The 18,793-nt window shown below is 33.6% G+C and overlaps 1 pseudogene; it reads left to right on the top strand.

Moving 5' to 3' along the window:
* Nucleotides 1-339: 339 nt before the first annotated feature.
* Nucleotides 340-2,197, top strand: LOC149193013 (putative UPF0481 protein At3g02645 pseudogene; annotated as a pseudogene).
* Nucleotides 2,198-18,793: the final 16,596 nt, after the last annotated feature.

Below are 18,793 nucleotides of genomic sequence, written 5' to 3'. Positions count from 1 at the left end.
GCAATTTTTAAAGCAAAAGTTGAAACAATCGAAATATCGTGTTACGCATGTGAAAACTGTGGAAATCAGATAATATAGAAATCGTGTGAAGCATGTGAAACGCATTGTCAAAAAACAGGGTGTGGGACCGCGGAGGGTGCTTGATAAGGGTTGTCGAATCAGAAAGCACTATATAGGGTAATTGGAAATTTGTAGTACCCATGGCCATTACCTCGGGTGTAGCCTGTGTATTCGTGAACCAGACGAGTTCCATATAGGTTGCCCAGTCACTTAATCGTCTCACAAATTTCCTATAATTTCTCCTTTGCTTCCTGTCACTATTTGTCTTGACTTAGAAACATGGAATCCAAAACCGATGTTGAATTGAAGATTGATGAGAATGGTTGGGTTATTCAAATCAAGGGAAGTCTGGATCTACACCTGCAAGAAGAAGAAGTGAATGAGCTGGGCGTGTCCGTGTTTAATGTGCCCAAGGAGTTATTGGCGGTGAAACCTGAAGCATACACTCCTCAGTCGATATCTATCGGCCCCTATCACCACTGGAGATCTGAGCTCTATGACATGGAGCGTTACAAACTGGCAGCTGCTCGAAGATTTCAGAAAAGAATCAACGGACAGAAGTTTGAGTCCGTGGTTGTGGAGGAGTTTAAGAAGCACCAATGGCAAATCCGGAACAGCTATCACAAGTTTCTCGATTATAAGGAAGAAACCTTGGCCTGGATCATGGCGCTGGACGCAGCCTTCCTTCTCGAGTGTTTGCAGTTTTATGTCAGGCAGGTAGACCAAAACTCTGACGTCGACGTCAAGCAATTGGGGCGAATCCTAGATCCGACCGGCACCAGCGCTGCGCATAATTCCATTGTGAGAGATCTGATGATGCTCGAAAATCAGTTGCCGCTCTTTCTATTGCAGAAACTAGTGGAGTTGCAGTTGGGTTCTGAAGCAAAGGCAGAGGAGAGACTCTCTACCCTGTTAAGGCTTGTGTGCCAAGAATTATCGCCTTTCACCTTCAAGCTGCCCGAGGATTCGAAGATCCATACAACAGGAAGAGGCCACGTCCTGGAGGTGCTGTATTACGCTATCGTTCCTGTTCCCAACATTCAAGATCCAAATATTCGAAAAGAGGAAGAAAACGAGGAGGCTGTTCGAGAGGACATGTCCACCATTACCAGAGCCTTCAGATTGCTATGGACTGCTCTCACCTCTTTAAATATTGGTCCCATTCGATTTCTCACGAACTTGACTCGGAAAGCGCTCAACGGTAGTGCTGTGCAAATCGCGATGAAGTTGCCCTTAGGCCTTCTTTCTCTTCTTGGGAACCTTCCCGTACTGAACGCGTTGAAGAAACCCTTGGCTCTTCTTATCAACAAAGATGCCACCAAAACTGGGAAGGGAAAAGAGGAAGCGGAAGAATCATCTGTTAAGACCATACCTCCCACGCGAGATGAACTGGCTATTCCATCTGTTGCCGATTTATATTCTGCAGGAGTCAAATTTGCTCCTACCGACGGCGACCTCACCTCTGTACAATTTGACGAGAAGACTGCGACACTTTACCTTCCAAAAGTAAGGTTGGACAGCAACACAGAGGTGATCCTGAGAAATCTGGTGGCATTCGAAGCTTCGGCGGTGCCGGGTGCGATGGTTTTCACACGATATACCGATTTCATGAACGGGATGATCGACAGCGAAGAGGATGTGAGATTGTTGAGACAAAGTGGAATTATTTACAACCACCTCCAAAGCGACGGAGAGGTTGCGAGCCTGTGGAACAGCATGGGTAAGTGCGTTCGGCTCACAAAGGTTCGATATTTAGACAACGTTATAGAGCGTCTCAATAGATATTATTATAGAAAATGGAATGTTGTCGTAATGGAGTTCGTCAACGAACATATATTTGGATCCTGGCAATTCCTTTCGCTGGTAGCTGCAGCAATACTTTTGATCTTCACTTGCTTTCAGGCATTCTGTTCTGTATATGATTGCAGGAGGTGGTTAATCAAGCTGCAAGACTAGGGTAAGTGCCAGAATCTAGCCGTCGGTGTAATTCTGTTTACAATGTTGAAAGCTGCACAGAAACACAATTAGGGCTGCCACTTCTAATGGTCTTCTGAGATTCCTGATTGTTTGTCCGTCCTTTCTTCTCTGTGTTGCGCCCAAATTATATGCGTATAAGCGGCAGTGTTGCCCAGATTGAGAATACCGGGTATTATTATATAAAACCTTTTTCAATTGCGTGGAAGTTTTTGGGTATTCATATGAATATATAACAGATGATTAGGGTGTGCATAAACATATGAACTAAACAGGGAGTGATTGAGTTGAAGAGCAAACCTCCCGTCTGTGAAAGATGGAAACCGCATTGATTTTAGTCCACGATCATTATTGATGTGTCTGTCGCTGTATACACCATACATCGACATGAGACCGCTTGCTTCATTTTTCGGAAGTTTTGTCAATGATGAATTATCTATTCTAGTTATAAGTCTTCGAATCTTTTTGGATCACGGCGGGTCTGAATGTTCGTAGACTACGTACTCGATTAATTATTTTTTTATTTTACGTATGGGTTTCATTCAAGTGCAAATATGATTTTGGTTTGATTTGCTGCAGTTAGGTTTCACCAAAGTGATGTCACATTGTATTATAAAGTATGCAATTTTATATTTACAAATTAAGATAAAATTTAAAAACGAATGGTTTTTATGGTTTACCATGATAGCTCTCAAGCAGGAGAAGGAAACGTCAAAGGATGATTATGTTGTTTAAGGGATGATCATGTTGTTTACAGTTTGTGGTAAAATCCATTGAGATGATTATATTATTTAAAGATTGAGATAATTATATTATTTAAAGATTATAAGATTTTGTTTAAAATATATAGTTTAAATTTTAATAAATTTTTAATTTTAATTTTATTAAATATTTTTAATAATATTTATGCATAATAATTTTATATTTAATTATAATTAAGAAAAAATAAATTCTAACGGATTTAGAGTAAAGGGTGACGTGGTGTTTTTTTAAGTAATTTTATAGTATAAAGGTTATATGTTTTAAATTTTATGGTTTAAAATTCTGCAATGCTAAGGGCTAGTCTAGCACAAGTTGATTGTGATCATCGCTTATATGTATTCAATGGAAATAAAGACAATATAAAGGTACATGGTTTGACACTTTATGTGTAGCAAGTACTATCTTCTTTCCCTTTCAATTCTTATATAGGTGGAAGGTATTGGATTCAATTCTTATATAAGTGGGAGGTATTGGAGTGAAGGTTAGATGAACATAAACCAACTTATCTTGTCGAACAAAGCTATGTTATAAAAAAGTGGATTTGTAGATATAACTTGTAAAAAGTGAAATTGCATATGAGAATTGAAAATTTAATCTATATTGCGGAAAACAACACTCGAAAAACAATATATAAAAGCATATACAAGAATTTTGTGAGGTCTCTATGCTTCTAAATTACACTATCAAAATCCTAGGTAGATTTAATACATCTAAGAGGCTAAACCAAACATATATTGCTAAAGTGGCAAAGAGAAATGGACAGTTTGTGGGCTCCTATAGGGTTTTCTATTTTGTTGCATGAAGAGCCCATTGAGCCTGTAAAATAATTACAATGCAAACCTAAGAAGAAGGAGACAATAATAATGGGGAATGATGTTATTCGACTCGTAAATGCTTGGGACAACCTAATCCAAACATTATCATCACAAAACAAAGTTTTTTATGTCACTTTAGCCAAAAAAATCAATTGTACACTAAAATAGTAAATTGCATAATTTATAACAACAAAAGGAATAGAATGGAAAAATAATTAAAAATGCATTAATAAGTGATATGAGTGATAAGAAGGTTGATAGGTTTCATAAATGACTTGTAAAAAATAATTACTCAAGGAACCACTCATACAAAAATCCATGAAACTGTAATTTCGAGAAATGCTAATGCTAAAAGATAAATAAGAAGAATGCAAAGCATAACATCAACAAAATTAAAAGAGGGATTTTAATCTCCTAGGGTGGGTCCAACCGAAGGATTCTTAGAGTCGTTGAAGAAGAAACAAGATAAGAGCTAAGATAAGGCATTGGTTCCATTAACTTAAAATGTGTTCTTACATTATAATACTAAAAAACTTTCTTGTGAATACTAAAAAAGCTTAATCTTGCTTCTCTACTTGTTATTCTACCACTTCATATAGGGGAAATTCGAGCCACTTATTTGTACATCATGTGGGGACAGGCTCCATGAAAGGAGGGCCACATTTCCCTGCAAAAATCCTAAAAAAGGGGATCTTGTTTGAGATATAACTCGTGGCAACAATAGGAGGCATTAAATTCCCTATGACAATTGTTCTGAAGTCTTCATGTTATAGGGAGGAAGTCCTTAAAATCTTTCTAGTGAGAGATTCCTCATAATTTCTTAATGTCTATGTAAATCCTCTACAATAAACATGTTAAGACACATAAATAATGAAAACCACATGGAGTCGTATAGGAGCTCATTAGACTAAGAAAATATACCATCATGTCCAAAGGTGGGGTCAAACATTGTTTTATGATAGTAGGCTTGGATTGATGGGCCTTATAATTTACATATTTTGGAGGCCCATTAATTTCGATTAGCTTGCTTGGTGAATGTAATTTTCTCTCTTTTTCTAATTTCTTAAGATCGAAAAAAAAACATTTAGCAATGGCCATATATAGAAATGAAAATAATTTCCACTCTATTTATGAAATTCTAAGATAGCGTAGACACACTACGAAAATCATACTCAAACTAGATAAAATAGAAATCTAAGAACAAAAATAGTAAAACCAAAATATTGGCGCACAAAAAAATAAAAACAGATAATAAAAATTTATACTTTTGGATATTGAAAATTTGATTGTGAAATGAAAAACATTTCCAACTAAAAATAATGTCCATGCAATGGAACAATCTTCTTAGCCTAGAAATATAAATAGAAAGTAAAACTTCGAAACAAAATTATGCATGTTGAGAAGCTTGATAAAAAAGATGAATAAACCTTCAAATGGCTTTTAATAACATGTAGATAAACTAGTAAGTATCTCTCGAAATGACATAGAGATAAACGAGTAAGTATCTCTCTAAATCACATAGAAATAAACTAATAAGTATCTCTCTAAATGACGTAGAGATAAACTTGTACGTATCTCTATTAAAGTAAATGGCCTAGAAATTGTCTTTGAGAAAAAATACAAGGATATCCATTCAATTTAACCAATCAAGACATAGCAACATTGGGACAAAGTGGAGATTCTCTCGAGAATTAAAGGTAGGTGGTGATTTCTCTAGGTTGCAATTTGGGTTTTACCATGCATGGTAAATTAGCTAAGATATTTGTAAACCACATAAATATCATGTAATCCATATAATTTGATGCTCCTTATTAATGGATATTTATTGAAACTTATAAATACGCGCATCCTATATAGAACTTTATTAAATGTGGGTAGATATAAGTAAAGGTGGAAATGTTATCTATAGAGTGATCTCACATAAATGCATTAAAACACACCCCTCACATGATGAATTATCATACATAGATATAACTAAAAGCGGAGATGACACCTCATGTGTGCTTTCACTCAGAGGCACTGAAACATGCAAGTAAGCTGAACACATTTACAACATGTGAAAAACATGAAGAATTATCATTTTAGGTTAGTCAAAAATGTACCCAAGATTTGGACAGGTTTATTTAGATGATGCACATCCATAATAACCAAAGAAAATATGGTACTCAGATAAATTTAACATAAGTCTGTAAATACATCAATTTTTATGTTTTCTTGGTTCCCTTTTAACCACCAATCATGTGGCAATTCTAGGCATGAGAAGCCCACAACATAAAGTCCATAGAAGCTTACTATATCGAATAAACCATGCAAATATATAATGTTTTAGGGACGGGCCAACTTTTTACGGTCCATATTTTTCCAATGTCTACTTAAACTCTCTAGCTAATAACAAACCCCAAGCTAGAATTTTTGTCATGGAAAATAACATACGGGCAAATATACTTTTGAATTTATATCTTTGGAGCATTGTAGTACTAAAGAAAATGTTAGATGACCATCTCATGGATTGTTGCAAATAAGGATTTTCAACAAGGGAAAATAGCCATAATGTGTTTGAAAAAGTCAAGAACACCCTACATTAGTCTTATAAATTTTGCTGGAAACTATTAAGATAAGATTATAATTCTAACTAATAAAATATTCTCTCTTGGAATTTAAAAGTTGTTTATGCACATTTTTATATTGTATTCTCTCTTTGAATTTAAAAGTTGTTTAGGCACATTTTTGTATTTTATTGAAATTTGATGATATGAGTCTTGAGATTATTCTGGATTAAACGATGTCTAGTTTGATGCATGATGTCACTAATATGATATAGTGGATATTAGTTCTTCATTAGTATCTTATTCAAGGTTAATAATATTCTCTAAAAAACACAATATGCTATTTTTCTAACAACAACATGGTCCTGAGTATGTTGATGGATTTCATCATTTTCTCATAAGGATCAATGATATAATAAGCCATTACGATATGGTGATATTATAACCAATCTATCTTAGGTTTTATTAGATATTGCATTACTATTTCTTTTATATCTTTAAATATTTCACTATATTGTTTCATAGTTGCATCAATCTATAAACATTACTAAGCATCATGTTGTCATTTTTCTAGTAGCAGACATACATTAATGAAACCCAATTTCTTTGGTGGCCTTATTATAAGGATACAAAACTTCTAAATTACTGAAATCCTAGCATGCTTAAATAAATTAAGCTACATCATTTCAAATGATGAAGAATTTGGGAGAGTTTATATACAACCTACAACTTGTACATGCCGCTTCTAAGGTATGGATCCATACATCCCATGTTAATCATTAATATACAATTTTCTAAGGTTGATATCACATAATTCCTATGGAGTTCCATCACAAATAACTTCATCCTATAATGGTTAGAGTAAAGGTAAAATTTAGGGGGTAAATATTTCTCATAAGATAGTTCTCCGTGTTTTCTCCAAAAAAAAAAATCATTATAGAATTTCCATTATTTCTGGAATGATTCACTCAAATTTTAAAGGATGAAATTATTTTAATTTAAAAATCATCAAAAATTTCTCAAAGCTATATTAAGTCCTTACAAATTTGAGTAGTTTTACAAAAATATTTCCAAACATACTATATTGGGATTTAAATAATTAGTATACTTGTTAATGTTTCTACTGATGAGTGTGGATTCTTAAAAGTTTCTTTATTTAGAGTGTATATGAGATGATTCAATATTTATTTTAACCAATAATTCATTTCTTGCATCCATCTAAAATTATTGGTATTTTGGTTATCAGAAATTTTCATCTTTAATCTTCATGTTATTATTGGAGAGAGAGGACTTTTTTGGGCTTCGATTAGAGAATAAATTGTACTTGTTATCCTTTAATGTAGAGCTTTGTATGGAATATTCTCTATAGGTATTATTTATCTCTAGTGTTTTAGAAATTGGTTGCTACTCTATCTCTATGTTTTGTGATGGCTACACATGCTCAAGTATGACATTGGGACCTTCCTATTATAGTGTTGTGATTGGACTATAAGTGTTAATTATGAGACATGATGGATGTTCAATGTTAAAGTATATTATTGATATGTATCTTCATGGCCACATTTCACTTCTATTTTTTTAAATGATCATTCAAATGGTTGAATATTTGATTGCGATTGCACCACATTCTTTAGGTTGGCTTCTTATGACTATTGGTGTTTTGAGAATGCTATAGTTGTTTTCATTCATGTAATGGAACTTTGCTTTCCCCCTTTTCTTTCTTGCAACTATTTTGGACTCCTATGGCATTATGTCAAATTAATTATTCATTTTCTAACTTATCCATTGTCTCTTGAAATTCTCTTCCAATTTCATTGCAAACTTAAAATAAGAATCTTCCAATGTTTGATGGTTAGGAATTACACTTCCTTTTTCCTGAAGACCCGACCTGATGTCCTCTAACCAAAACTAAATTTACGACATAACTTCACAACAAAGAAAATAACATCTTAATAACACAACAATTATTTTCCAATAACATATAAAAAATTAATAAAAGTTCAAAGGGAATCTCAATTGGAAATAGCCATGTTATGAACTACTATTTAAACTATGAGATTCGAGATTCAAATCCCTGTTAATAAAATCAACAAAAAAATATCGTATCTTTACAATAAATCAAGGGTGGTAGGAAGGGGAGGGATTTTGATCAATCCTGAGGGAATAATTGAAGTCATGCTTGCTTGAGGCTTAAGAATAAGATTAAAAAACCGAGACGAAATATATGGGCTCCTTCAAGCTTTAGTCATCACTCAAGATAAAGGTGTGGAAGATATAGTTATCTTAGGCGAATCCTTACTCTTGATCCAATATCTCAATAATGTAAGGAACCTAAAATACAACACTTTGGATAGGTTACTTCAGAGAACTAGAAACATTTTGAAAGTATTTCATTCTAGCAAATCTTTTCACATTCTCATAAACAACAATATGGCGATCATACGAAAACTAGGCTTGCACTCTAGGTGAATTTGAGCTCGAAATAAATGTAAAAAAATTCAAGTGCTTAAGTCCCTAATGGATCTAATGATATTTAATAAGTGGAATTCCTTAAGGAATTAATTCATTGGATAATGACAATATCCCTTAGTAGTTGTATTTATTCCAAGTAGCCCCATGATCCTCATTTTCCAATCATCCCCAAGCCTTAGTCATGATGATCTTCAATTAAGGAAGATTCTTATGTGATCTATTACTGGCATGTCCTTCATGAGAAACATGTCAATTCACTTCAACTATCATCATGCAAGGTACTTATACCTAGATTCACATGCTCAAACTATCAAATCTCATATGTTTGAGCATTGGAATCACTACAACAAAAAAAGACATTGTTGAGGGTCAAAAAATGTCACCATAAGCTCATTCGTGATGATCAAAAGAGCCTCCATCACCAAAAACTAAACTTCACCAAAGGTGGCATCGCCAAAAGTGTAAGTGTTATGGTGACATTCAAGGTTCGTCACTAATAATGATTTATAATGATGGATAGTGACCATCACCATTTCATAATAGCAATGGTGACGAACATTAGCCTCCGTCATCAAAAAATTGAATGTCACTAATGGTGGCGTCACCAAAAATATAGATGTGGTGACATTCAAGGTCTCTCATGAATAATGATTATAATGACTGGTAGTGACCGTCACCATTTCATATGAACAACAATGATTTATTGTGATGGACCTTTCATGATCGTCACTATTAATGCATATATATATATATATATATATACATATATATGGTGATGTTAATTGACCGTCACAATTTCATATGAACATCAATGATTTATGGTGATGGACCTTTCATGGCCGTTGTTATTGGTGCATATATATGGTGGCATTCATTGAGCGTCACCATTTCATATTTTGGTGAGGGTCAAAAAATGTCACCATAAGCTCATTGGTGATAGTCAAAAGAACCTCCATCACCAAAAACTAATCATCATCATTCCATCTGAATATCAGGGCACAATGTAATCGAACCACCAACCTCCTGCTTGTAAAGCAGGCACTCTTCCATTAAGCTAGCACCCTTTAAAGAATTAGACTTGCAAGAATAGTTCTATGGGAATAACAAAAAGATCCATAAATAATAGGATTAGAGTGGGAAAAATAAAGATGATAAGCAAAATAATAACCAATAATGAAATCTACTAATTTCAACATGTTTAAAGTACATTAAACAGAGATGGCATCCATATTACATTAAAGTGGCTTTGGTCAATGTTGGGCTTGGTCAATTGCCGACTATCCATAGTGCCACCAATCTAATGAAATGTGACAAGAGATGTTTCCATTAAGGGAGAAGCACGTTTAAATCTCTTTTTTTCTTGATAACCATTGTCTCTAACTAACAACCATGCATAGTTATAGCCACTACAAAACATGGACAAAAAAGTGAGCATAAAGACAAAAATCATAGTACCACTAATCTAATGAATTGTGATTGGAGATGTTCCCATTATTGGAGGAGCATGTTTGAAGCTCACACGATTTCTTGATAACCATTGGCTCCAACTAACAACCATTCATAGTTCTAGTGCATCACTACAAAACATGGACACAAAGTGAGCATAAAGACCAAAAGCCCAATCTACATTAATGGAAAAAACAAGAAATCAAAACTTACTTACAATTTACCAACCATTTAAAGGATAAAAACATGAAAGAAAATGTCTCGATACTCCTCATCAAGGAGAAACAAAATCATAGCACCTTCAAATGAATTTAGAAACCTTTTGAGTTCAAAAAATGGTGTTAATACACTTAACTTTAATTGGTTGGAAAAAATAAGTCAAGGAGGCATTTTAAAATCAACAAGAATTATTTATTCATGGCATAAAACAAGTTCAATATTAGAGCATTGAAGATAATTGGACTAGCAAATGAAAGACAATATTCAACTAGAAGATATTATCAGAAGAATTAAAAAGGAAAAGAAAAAGAAGATGGGCACATTTTACTTCAGCTAATAGCTAGATCCACATGAGGAACTTAAAATGAGCTTCTCCAAACCTTTCAAATCAAGGAACCCACGACCTATTCACATAAATGATGGTCACAAAGAATCAAATCTTTGACTGCCGATACTTGTTGCTTGGTCTTATCATAAAAGTGAAATATCAAGAGCATACACCTATGGTAAAGAATGCTCAGTTTCTCAATTGTAATAATGTCGCAATCATTAGGCTATTATCATTAGGCAACTTCATTGCATAATAAACATCATAGCAAGAACAAATGGCTTTATCACAAATATAAACTAAACTTCATGTATTGAAATTTGAAATGAAGAAAAAAAAGGTTAGTGTATTCATCTCTGAAATGTTGATAGATACATGTTCTGACCCAAGCACCTGAAATTATTGATAATGTTACCTAAAATGGAAAATCAAATATGAGAAAACATATTTCAAAGGAAATGGATGAGTCTATTATTACCTAAAACCATGTCATAATGCTCTTCATCTCCAACAAGTAATGAATAATTCATGACATCAATTGACTACAAACACCCATTGCACATAATCATGATAATTGGCTAGCTCAACAAAAAATTGAAACTAAGATTACAATTATGGTTGATTAAGAAAAATGAAAACTATATTTACCACAAGAAATGAAGTATCATTCCAGAGTGCTCCCTCCAAAAGGCGCTTAGATTTATTCCCAAGAAATATTGGAGCAGTTGGCATGGTCTCTAAGAGATTCTGGTCCAAAAGAGATTTTTTGTTGCCTGATTAGTCTGCATTGTAACGGGAACAACTAGAACCTTTGAGGTCATAAACCTGTGTTACATTTATTCCAAACGATAGATTTTCCATTACCATCAATTAATCCTGATCCCTTTTCAACCTTTTGCATTCTTTATAGTGACTTGAAAGATGAGAACATTATGTAGCATGCACACACACACAAAAGAGAAACAAAGCCTAGTAAACTCTCTAGGAGTCTGCAAAATAAACAATAGTATGAGCATCCAACCTGATAAATACCAAGGATCTTTTCCAAATATGTGGGGCTTCGATAACATAATGAGTCACAGATATTTGAAATATTCTGATGAAAACTTCATAAAAGATTCCAATTCTATCATGGCGACTCTCTTAATAATAAATCTTTAATCCAAGGATTTTGCAAAAAACACATTCCTCTTTCTTCCTTGAGGTCCCCATTTCTTGCGGAGATTTAGTGGTAATATAAAGTCCATCCCTGTTGGACAACACGTTTTCCTAAGGGCATCAAACTGTTTTGCATAATAACGGGTTACCAAGTACTTAACTTTTCTAGGAGGACCCTCATCACGAAAGGATATTTTTGCATGTGTATTTTATATATAGTGATGAATCTGAACCCCCTTTCCCTTTGGAGCCATATGTGTAAATATCCTCATATCCTAAAATTCTCTCTTTGGAAAGAGCTTTACTCAAGTCTAAGGAACCATCTGACAGATAAAGTAGATTTGAAACAACTCCACCCATACCAAATAAATCTACACATTCCTTTTCTTTATCCCTGTCTATTTCCTTTTGCTTCTCACTATCAGGTACCTTGTCATATAGGCAAGCTTGATATTCCTGCAATATTAGTGCATATGCTATTATGCTTGTTGGCGGATCATCATAAACAACAATAACCGTATCATTTACACCGGTTGGTAAAAGTAGCTTACCCACTCCATTACCACCCAGTTGACTGCTTGATGAGAAAAACATAAGACTATAGCTTCTCTGAGAGTCAACTCCAATAGACCCTAATAAATGTTATTGTAAAATCTTGTTGTAACTTTTTGGTAAGTTTGACATAATTGCCCCAATGCAGCTTCCAAAATCTTCTGATAGATTTAATGATTTTACTAGTAAGCGAGAGATTTTTTTCTCAGGAAACTCTATTCCACCTTTATCGTGTATGTTTTAGGTAGATTCGGACATCATCATGTCTCCTATTACAATTTGTTGAACTGGATTAAAATATTTTCTGTCAGTAGATTCACTGCCACTGGCAACAATAGCAGAAGTGGCAAAACCAACCTTTTTTCCCTTGTGATGTCACAAATACATTTTGAGCTTTTACTAATTGGCCTTCACCTATCCATATTGCATCTAATGTATTTGACAGATCAGTGAGGATAGGAGAATCTTGCTCTGACAGTTTCTGACTGGGTGCCATATCTTCATCCAAACTGTTTGTATTGTCCCTACTATCAACTGCTTTAAAACACGTTGCCTCATAAACATGGATGTTGGTATCCCATTCACCATTCTCCATATCAAAAGTATGAAACATGGTACCATTATTTATATTGGATGAATCTCTAATGTTTGGATCTCCTTCCACATCATCAAGATATTCTAGGTTGTTTTACCTTCTGCCAATTTAATAATTTCCATGCCTTAATTTAATTTTCCATTCACAGTCCCAATTCCCTATAAATGGTCACACAAGTAGGAATTTCCCACATTACTAATCATGTAAAGCTGCCCAGATCCATTATTTAAAACATGCTTGTCACCAGCTTGGATATATTTGACCTGAAGATTCCCAAAACATATAGCTTTGTCCAAACAATTTCCATCAAACATGGAGCATGTGTCCTTTGTCATCAAAATGCCAAAACCACCATTAGCATTGTTACTATCTTTGACTGTACCCTGATGGTCTCCAACTTTTTCATTTATGCTAGAATCATAGTCCTCATGTGGAGTCTAAAAATCCTCTGGTGGAATAGATTCTAATTTGGCAAGAGAGTTTTTCACTCTAAGAGATGAATCTAAATGGAAAAGACGACGATCCTATTCATAGGCTTCATAAAGAAGAACACCTTATACTATTTAACTTTGAAATATCAGGTCTTCCAAGTTCCAACATGCGCAACACTAATGATGGCCTATTGCAACAAACCCTATTTGAATTTTATAGATTGCATCAAAATAATGAACCCTATGAAGAAATCATTTCCAACTAAGCAATTTATAAAAACAAATATGGAAATATTCATTAAGTGGAAAGATTATTCTAGGATACTATCATGTTAGACAACCTAAAGTACACTAAACAATCTTTATATACATTTATAATATCACCTCAAATTCAACTCTCTCTTTACGCAACATTCCTTCAAGCTGTGCAATTTGCCTCCTTGATTCAAGAACCTTAATACCAGAATAAAAGGATCCAGATGTGCCGATTTTCTATCCGAGCAAATTAAAACCTCTCTAAACAACATTTCCACTTTATTTGCAACCTGTTCATTTGCATCAAAATGCACATTAGTTTGGATTTGGGGGGTCCTACACCATAGGTATGATAGGCATATATTAATTAGCAAATTTCTACCCATATGTACAATTTGTATCATAAAGTACCTTTGTAGCTTCCTTTCTAAGCCAATCTTGTTGATGTGGATCATGGAACCCTAATTTTGAAGGTGGCAAATGCACAGGTAGAACATTGATGGAGGAATATCAGAAACATGCAATCATACTACCAAACCTGTCACATTGAATTTGGGAACAATGTAGGTCCAATAGATTAGTATGGAATAGCCATTAATTATCATACAAAATTATGGGTACTCTGGAAAAATCAAGAGCTACATAAATTATGTAAGATATCACAAGGTCAAAATAAAAAAATAATATGAAAACTTTGTGATATAGATAATGCAAATTAAGGGTCAAGATAGATTGGTTCATATGTACGTTTATTTTGGATACGAGAGAATGAGCTACAAGAATAGCAGGGATCGAATTGTCAAAACAACTATGATAGAGTTCAATCCTATGACCTAATCAATATAATACTGTGTAGCTAGAGTGTTACATTGTATGATGAACACTACAACTGCATAATGATCTACATATGAAGTGTAAATATTCTTGGATGTCGAACCTCCATGACAAGCTATGTATCTATTTAGTTCTTGGACAAATTGGTTGGGCATGCAATAATATCAAACCTAAGAATGAATGCTGGTGTAATTATTTGGATATAGGCTACTAAGTGAATAGATCCATGTGAAATTCTTGCAATTATCCTTTCAAATTCACTGTCATAGAACAACATATATCAAATGGAACAACATTATCCTGTCTGTAACAAATTGTTAACAAAGAACATCACACCGCTGAGCCTAACAACATCTTTATTATCAGGAATTCCAACATGATTTTAAAAGTTAGCACATGAGCGTCTAGGTTGTATTTTAACCTTTTCTATATTTTCTAGTCATAATGATGACCTCAGAGCTTCCAAACTAAGTCCATTTGTTGTCCCTTTACTGCTGCAATTAATCTTAGCATGTGTGCAAGTGCTAAGTCATATTTCCTTTAGGACTGTTAACAAGTTTCAAAACACTGAGACATATTTTGCAAGCACATCATCCTCATAATATCACACATATTGATTCACATGCCTAGGACCATGCTACTATAATCCATAAAACTATGAGTCGAAAGAAAATATGCATCAAGAAAAACTATCTACATCAAAATGAAAGGTACATGCATCACCATGACCAACCCAGAACAAGAAGCATGAGATCACCAAGAAACAAACCATCAAAGAAAATATGGAAACAATGTAGCAAGGGGTTTGTTACCGTCATCAACAAACTATTGTTCATCCACATCAACAATGTCATCTCAAAGTTGGCCATCACTACATTCCGGAAGGAGAAGCATTGCTACATTGTACACCTCAAGATGAAGTACCAATAATGATGACCTCATCTAGCATGGGAAGTCTAGAAGAAACATCCAAATGAGACTAGTCCCTTTAGTATCGACTCTCCATAGACTATTCAACAACTACAAAGAATGATCTTGGAGGCGTTTGTATAGGTGGACCAACATAAGATGGAGATGTGGAAAGTTTCACTATAACCAACTGGGAGTCATCAACAAGCAACCCAACAAGAGAGGAAGAGGCATGTTCCATGGATACATGCTAAGAGTCATCACCAAAAAGGAGCTATATCGGATATCTTAGCAGTCATCATGAAAAGGCTCATCAAAGATAGCACCATGATGCTTAGTCTATTGGTGAGAGGTAGGGTCATAGAGATGATACCCCTGAAAAGTTTCATAGTAGCCAACCAAATTCCTATGAGGAGTGTAAAAGACAAGAGATATATCATGTCTTTCATAATACAAGTGGGTCCATGCGCTTGATCCAAATAACCTAAAAAGTGAGATAGAGGACTTCCAGATATGAAACCAATAAGTTTCTGACCTTACATCAAGGAAGAATTTGGGCTGGTCATGGAGACAATGGTATCTACAAAATATTTAATGTTTTTACATCGTCACACCATTTTAAGTACCATGGGGAGAACCATGTTATTTCTGATCATGGAAAATTTTAGGGGTGAATTTTCGCCGTTGGGATAAATTAAGGCGTTTTATATTTTTACTGGGCCGAATATTTTATATCATAGTACATTGTTACAAATCGCCTCAAATTTAATTTATAAAAAATTAGGTATGGAGGTTAGCCCACCTTATTTTAAGGGAGAGGGTAAAAAAGGTAAATTTATCCCTTGAAATTAGGAGTTACAATCTTCCATTTGCCTTCATTTTCAAGAAAATGTATTTATGATAGTTATAAATGAAAATATAAATACAGTGGAGGTATGGTAAATAAATAAAAGCTCTTTTTATACTTACTCCAAAGGTATGGTAAAAAATAAAAATACAAATAAACTAGAGGTATGGTAGATAAATAAAACCTCTTTTTATATTTAGTCCATAACCCTCTTTCTATTTAAGAAGGCTCAAAAACAAGGATTCATTTAAGTGAATCCTATGGGCCAAATAACATATTTATAAAAGAGGTATGGTAAATTAATAAAAATATAAATAAACGATATGTATGGTAAATAAATAAAACATTTTTTTATATTTACTCCATATGTCACCTTATATTTATGAACAGGAAGCGTGTAAATAAATAAAAATATAAATAAAGTGGAGGTATGGTAAATAAATAAAACCTCTTTCTATTTAAGAAGGCTCAAAAAAGAGGTTTTATTTAATTGAATCACGTGGGCCAAATACCATATTTATAAAAAAGGTGTGGTAAATTAATAAAAATATAAATAAGCGAGAGGTATGTTAAATAAATAAAACATTTTTTATGTTTACTCCATCACCCACTTTATATCTAGGTGAAGCCTATGGGCCAAATACCATGGGCGAAATTATTATTAATACCATGAAAAAGAACATTGTTAACCCTAATATTAGTATTAATAAAAATAAAGATGGCACATGTTATTGACCCATGGTATTCACATGGAATGCCCCCTATCGTGATATGCAAACTAGCTTACAGTGAAAAAATATTTGATCCCTCTCGGGGCTTGGTAGATCAAGAGTAAAAATGGATCTTGTAATTTAATGTCACTTAAACATTTTAACTTGGTTAAAATAAAAGAATAAAATGAAAATCAATTATTAATTTTATTAATTTTTATAAATTACTAATAGTAGTTTTTAAGCTCAAGGTTTATGATAACCCATGGTATTGACCCATGGTAATACCATGGTATTCATGTGAGCATAGACTATTTAAAGGGGAAATTCTATTAGCTTAGATCCATCTTAATTCCGAGTCTACCAAGTGCTCGGAGGGATAAATAGATTTCATCCCTCTAAGAGTGGTAGATGTGGAGTTAAGATGGAAATAGGTTGGTTTTTATGATAATGAAAATATTAAATAGACTTAGGAATTTATATTGTAAAAAAATCTTACGGTGAATGGTTAAAGCTACATTTAGTGACTTCACAAAGAAGAGAGATAGTCGCTGCCCAGATTTCCCACCATTTTTAAAACATTCTCAATATGATATCTTTATGAAAACGTTAAGGTACTGATCTTGGATTAGTTGTTTAAAAAATATGCTGGTTTGTACAACCTTTCATCTTCTTTGCTATTCTTAGTTTGTCGTAATGATCTGTAGGGGTTGGGTCATTGCACCATATTGTCCTAAAAGGTAGATATTTGCACCAAAAAGGAAACTAATCCACATGTTACAACACTGTTAAAAATGGTATGAAGGTAGTGAATTAAGCTAATAAGAAATTTAGATTGCGAGAGACATAATTAAATTTTATTATTTATTTGAATATTTCCAATTAAAATAATAAGAAATCTACATTTATATATTTATATATTGATTGGAAGACTTCCTACAATTGTCACTTCTTTCCATTAGATCCCCTTCAGGCCTTTGGGATACCTACTACTTCATTATATTATATAGTTGCGGCTTGCTACTTGTTGGCATGTTGGGGTAAACAAACTTGATGTGTTTTTTTTTTTATCTCGCAGTTGGAGTCTATGGAATAAGAAAGAAATTTGATAGCTTGGCAAAAGTGGTAGCTTGACAAAAGTGGTAGAGAAAACATTAATCTCTCCTACCATTACAAACATGGCCACTAAAACTTGCAACATTGTTTGTAGGAAGTGAAAATTATGTTTCATTTTTCCAAACATGTATGTTAGTATATTACAATTTAATGAATATGTTTTCTTCTTATCATATATGGTTTCATACTTTAAAAAAACATTCACCAAGACTTCACAATGTTTTATTATTCAGTGAAAGATTTTCCAAGATCTTACAAGATTTTATAATTCTGTGAAAGATTCACCATGACTTTACAAGATAATATAATCTGGTGAGAGATTCACCAATATATATATATATATATATATATATATATATATATATATATATATATATATATATACACACACAAATATTGTATTAGTGATAAAATCACCTCCCATTTTTCCTATGTATCATGGAGATTCGCCCCTTTATTATACATATAAATTTAGGGTGGTTCTTAAAATTTTCCCTGTTTTCGATTGTAGTGAGCCTTGAATGTAGTGAACTAAGAATTTACCAATTAGAGATTTGATGTCTCAAATGATTATAGGAACTAGTGATTTTACTTTTTGGTTTAATATGGTTGTTGGTAATCCATTTACTTTAATGAGATGTTAAACTTAGGTGTTAAAGTTAAAGTGAATGAACAATGCACACCCACTAGGATCCCATGAAAAAAAGCACTTAACTAACCTGAATGGGTTCCATTAACAACTTCAAAATGCCCAAGGCTAAGTG

This window comes from Pinus tabuliformis, chromosome 2_2 (genome assembly GCF_031772625.1).
Source record: "Pinus tabuliformis cultivar Carrire ecotype Pingquan chromosome 2_2, CPIR1, whole genome shotgun sequence".
NCBI classification, from domain to species: domain Eukaryota; kingdom Viridiplantae; phylum Streptophyta; class Pinopsida; order Pinales; family Pinaceae; genus Pinus; species Pinus tabuliformis.
The sequence above is the reverse complement of the archived record's forward strand: the minus strand, read 5'-3'. Positions and strand labels throughout refer to the sequence as shown.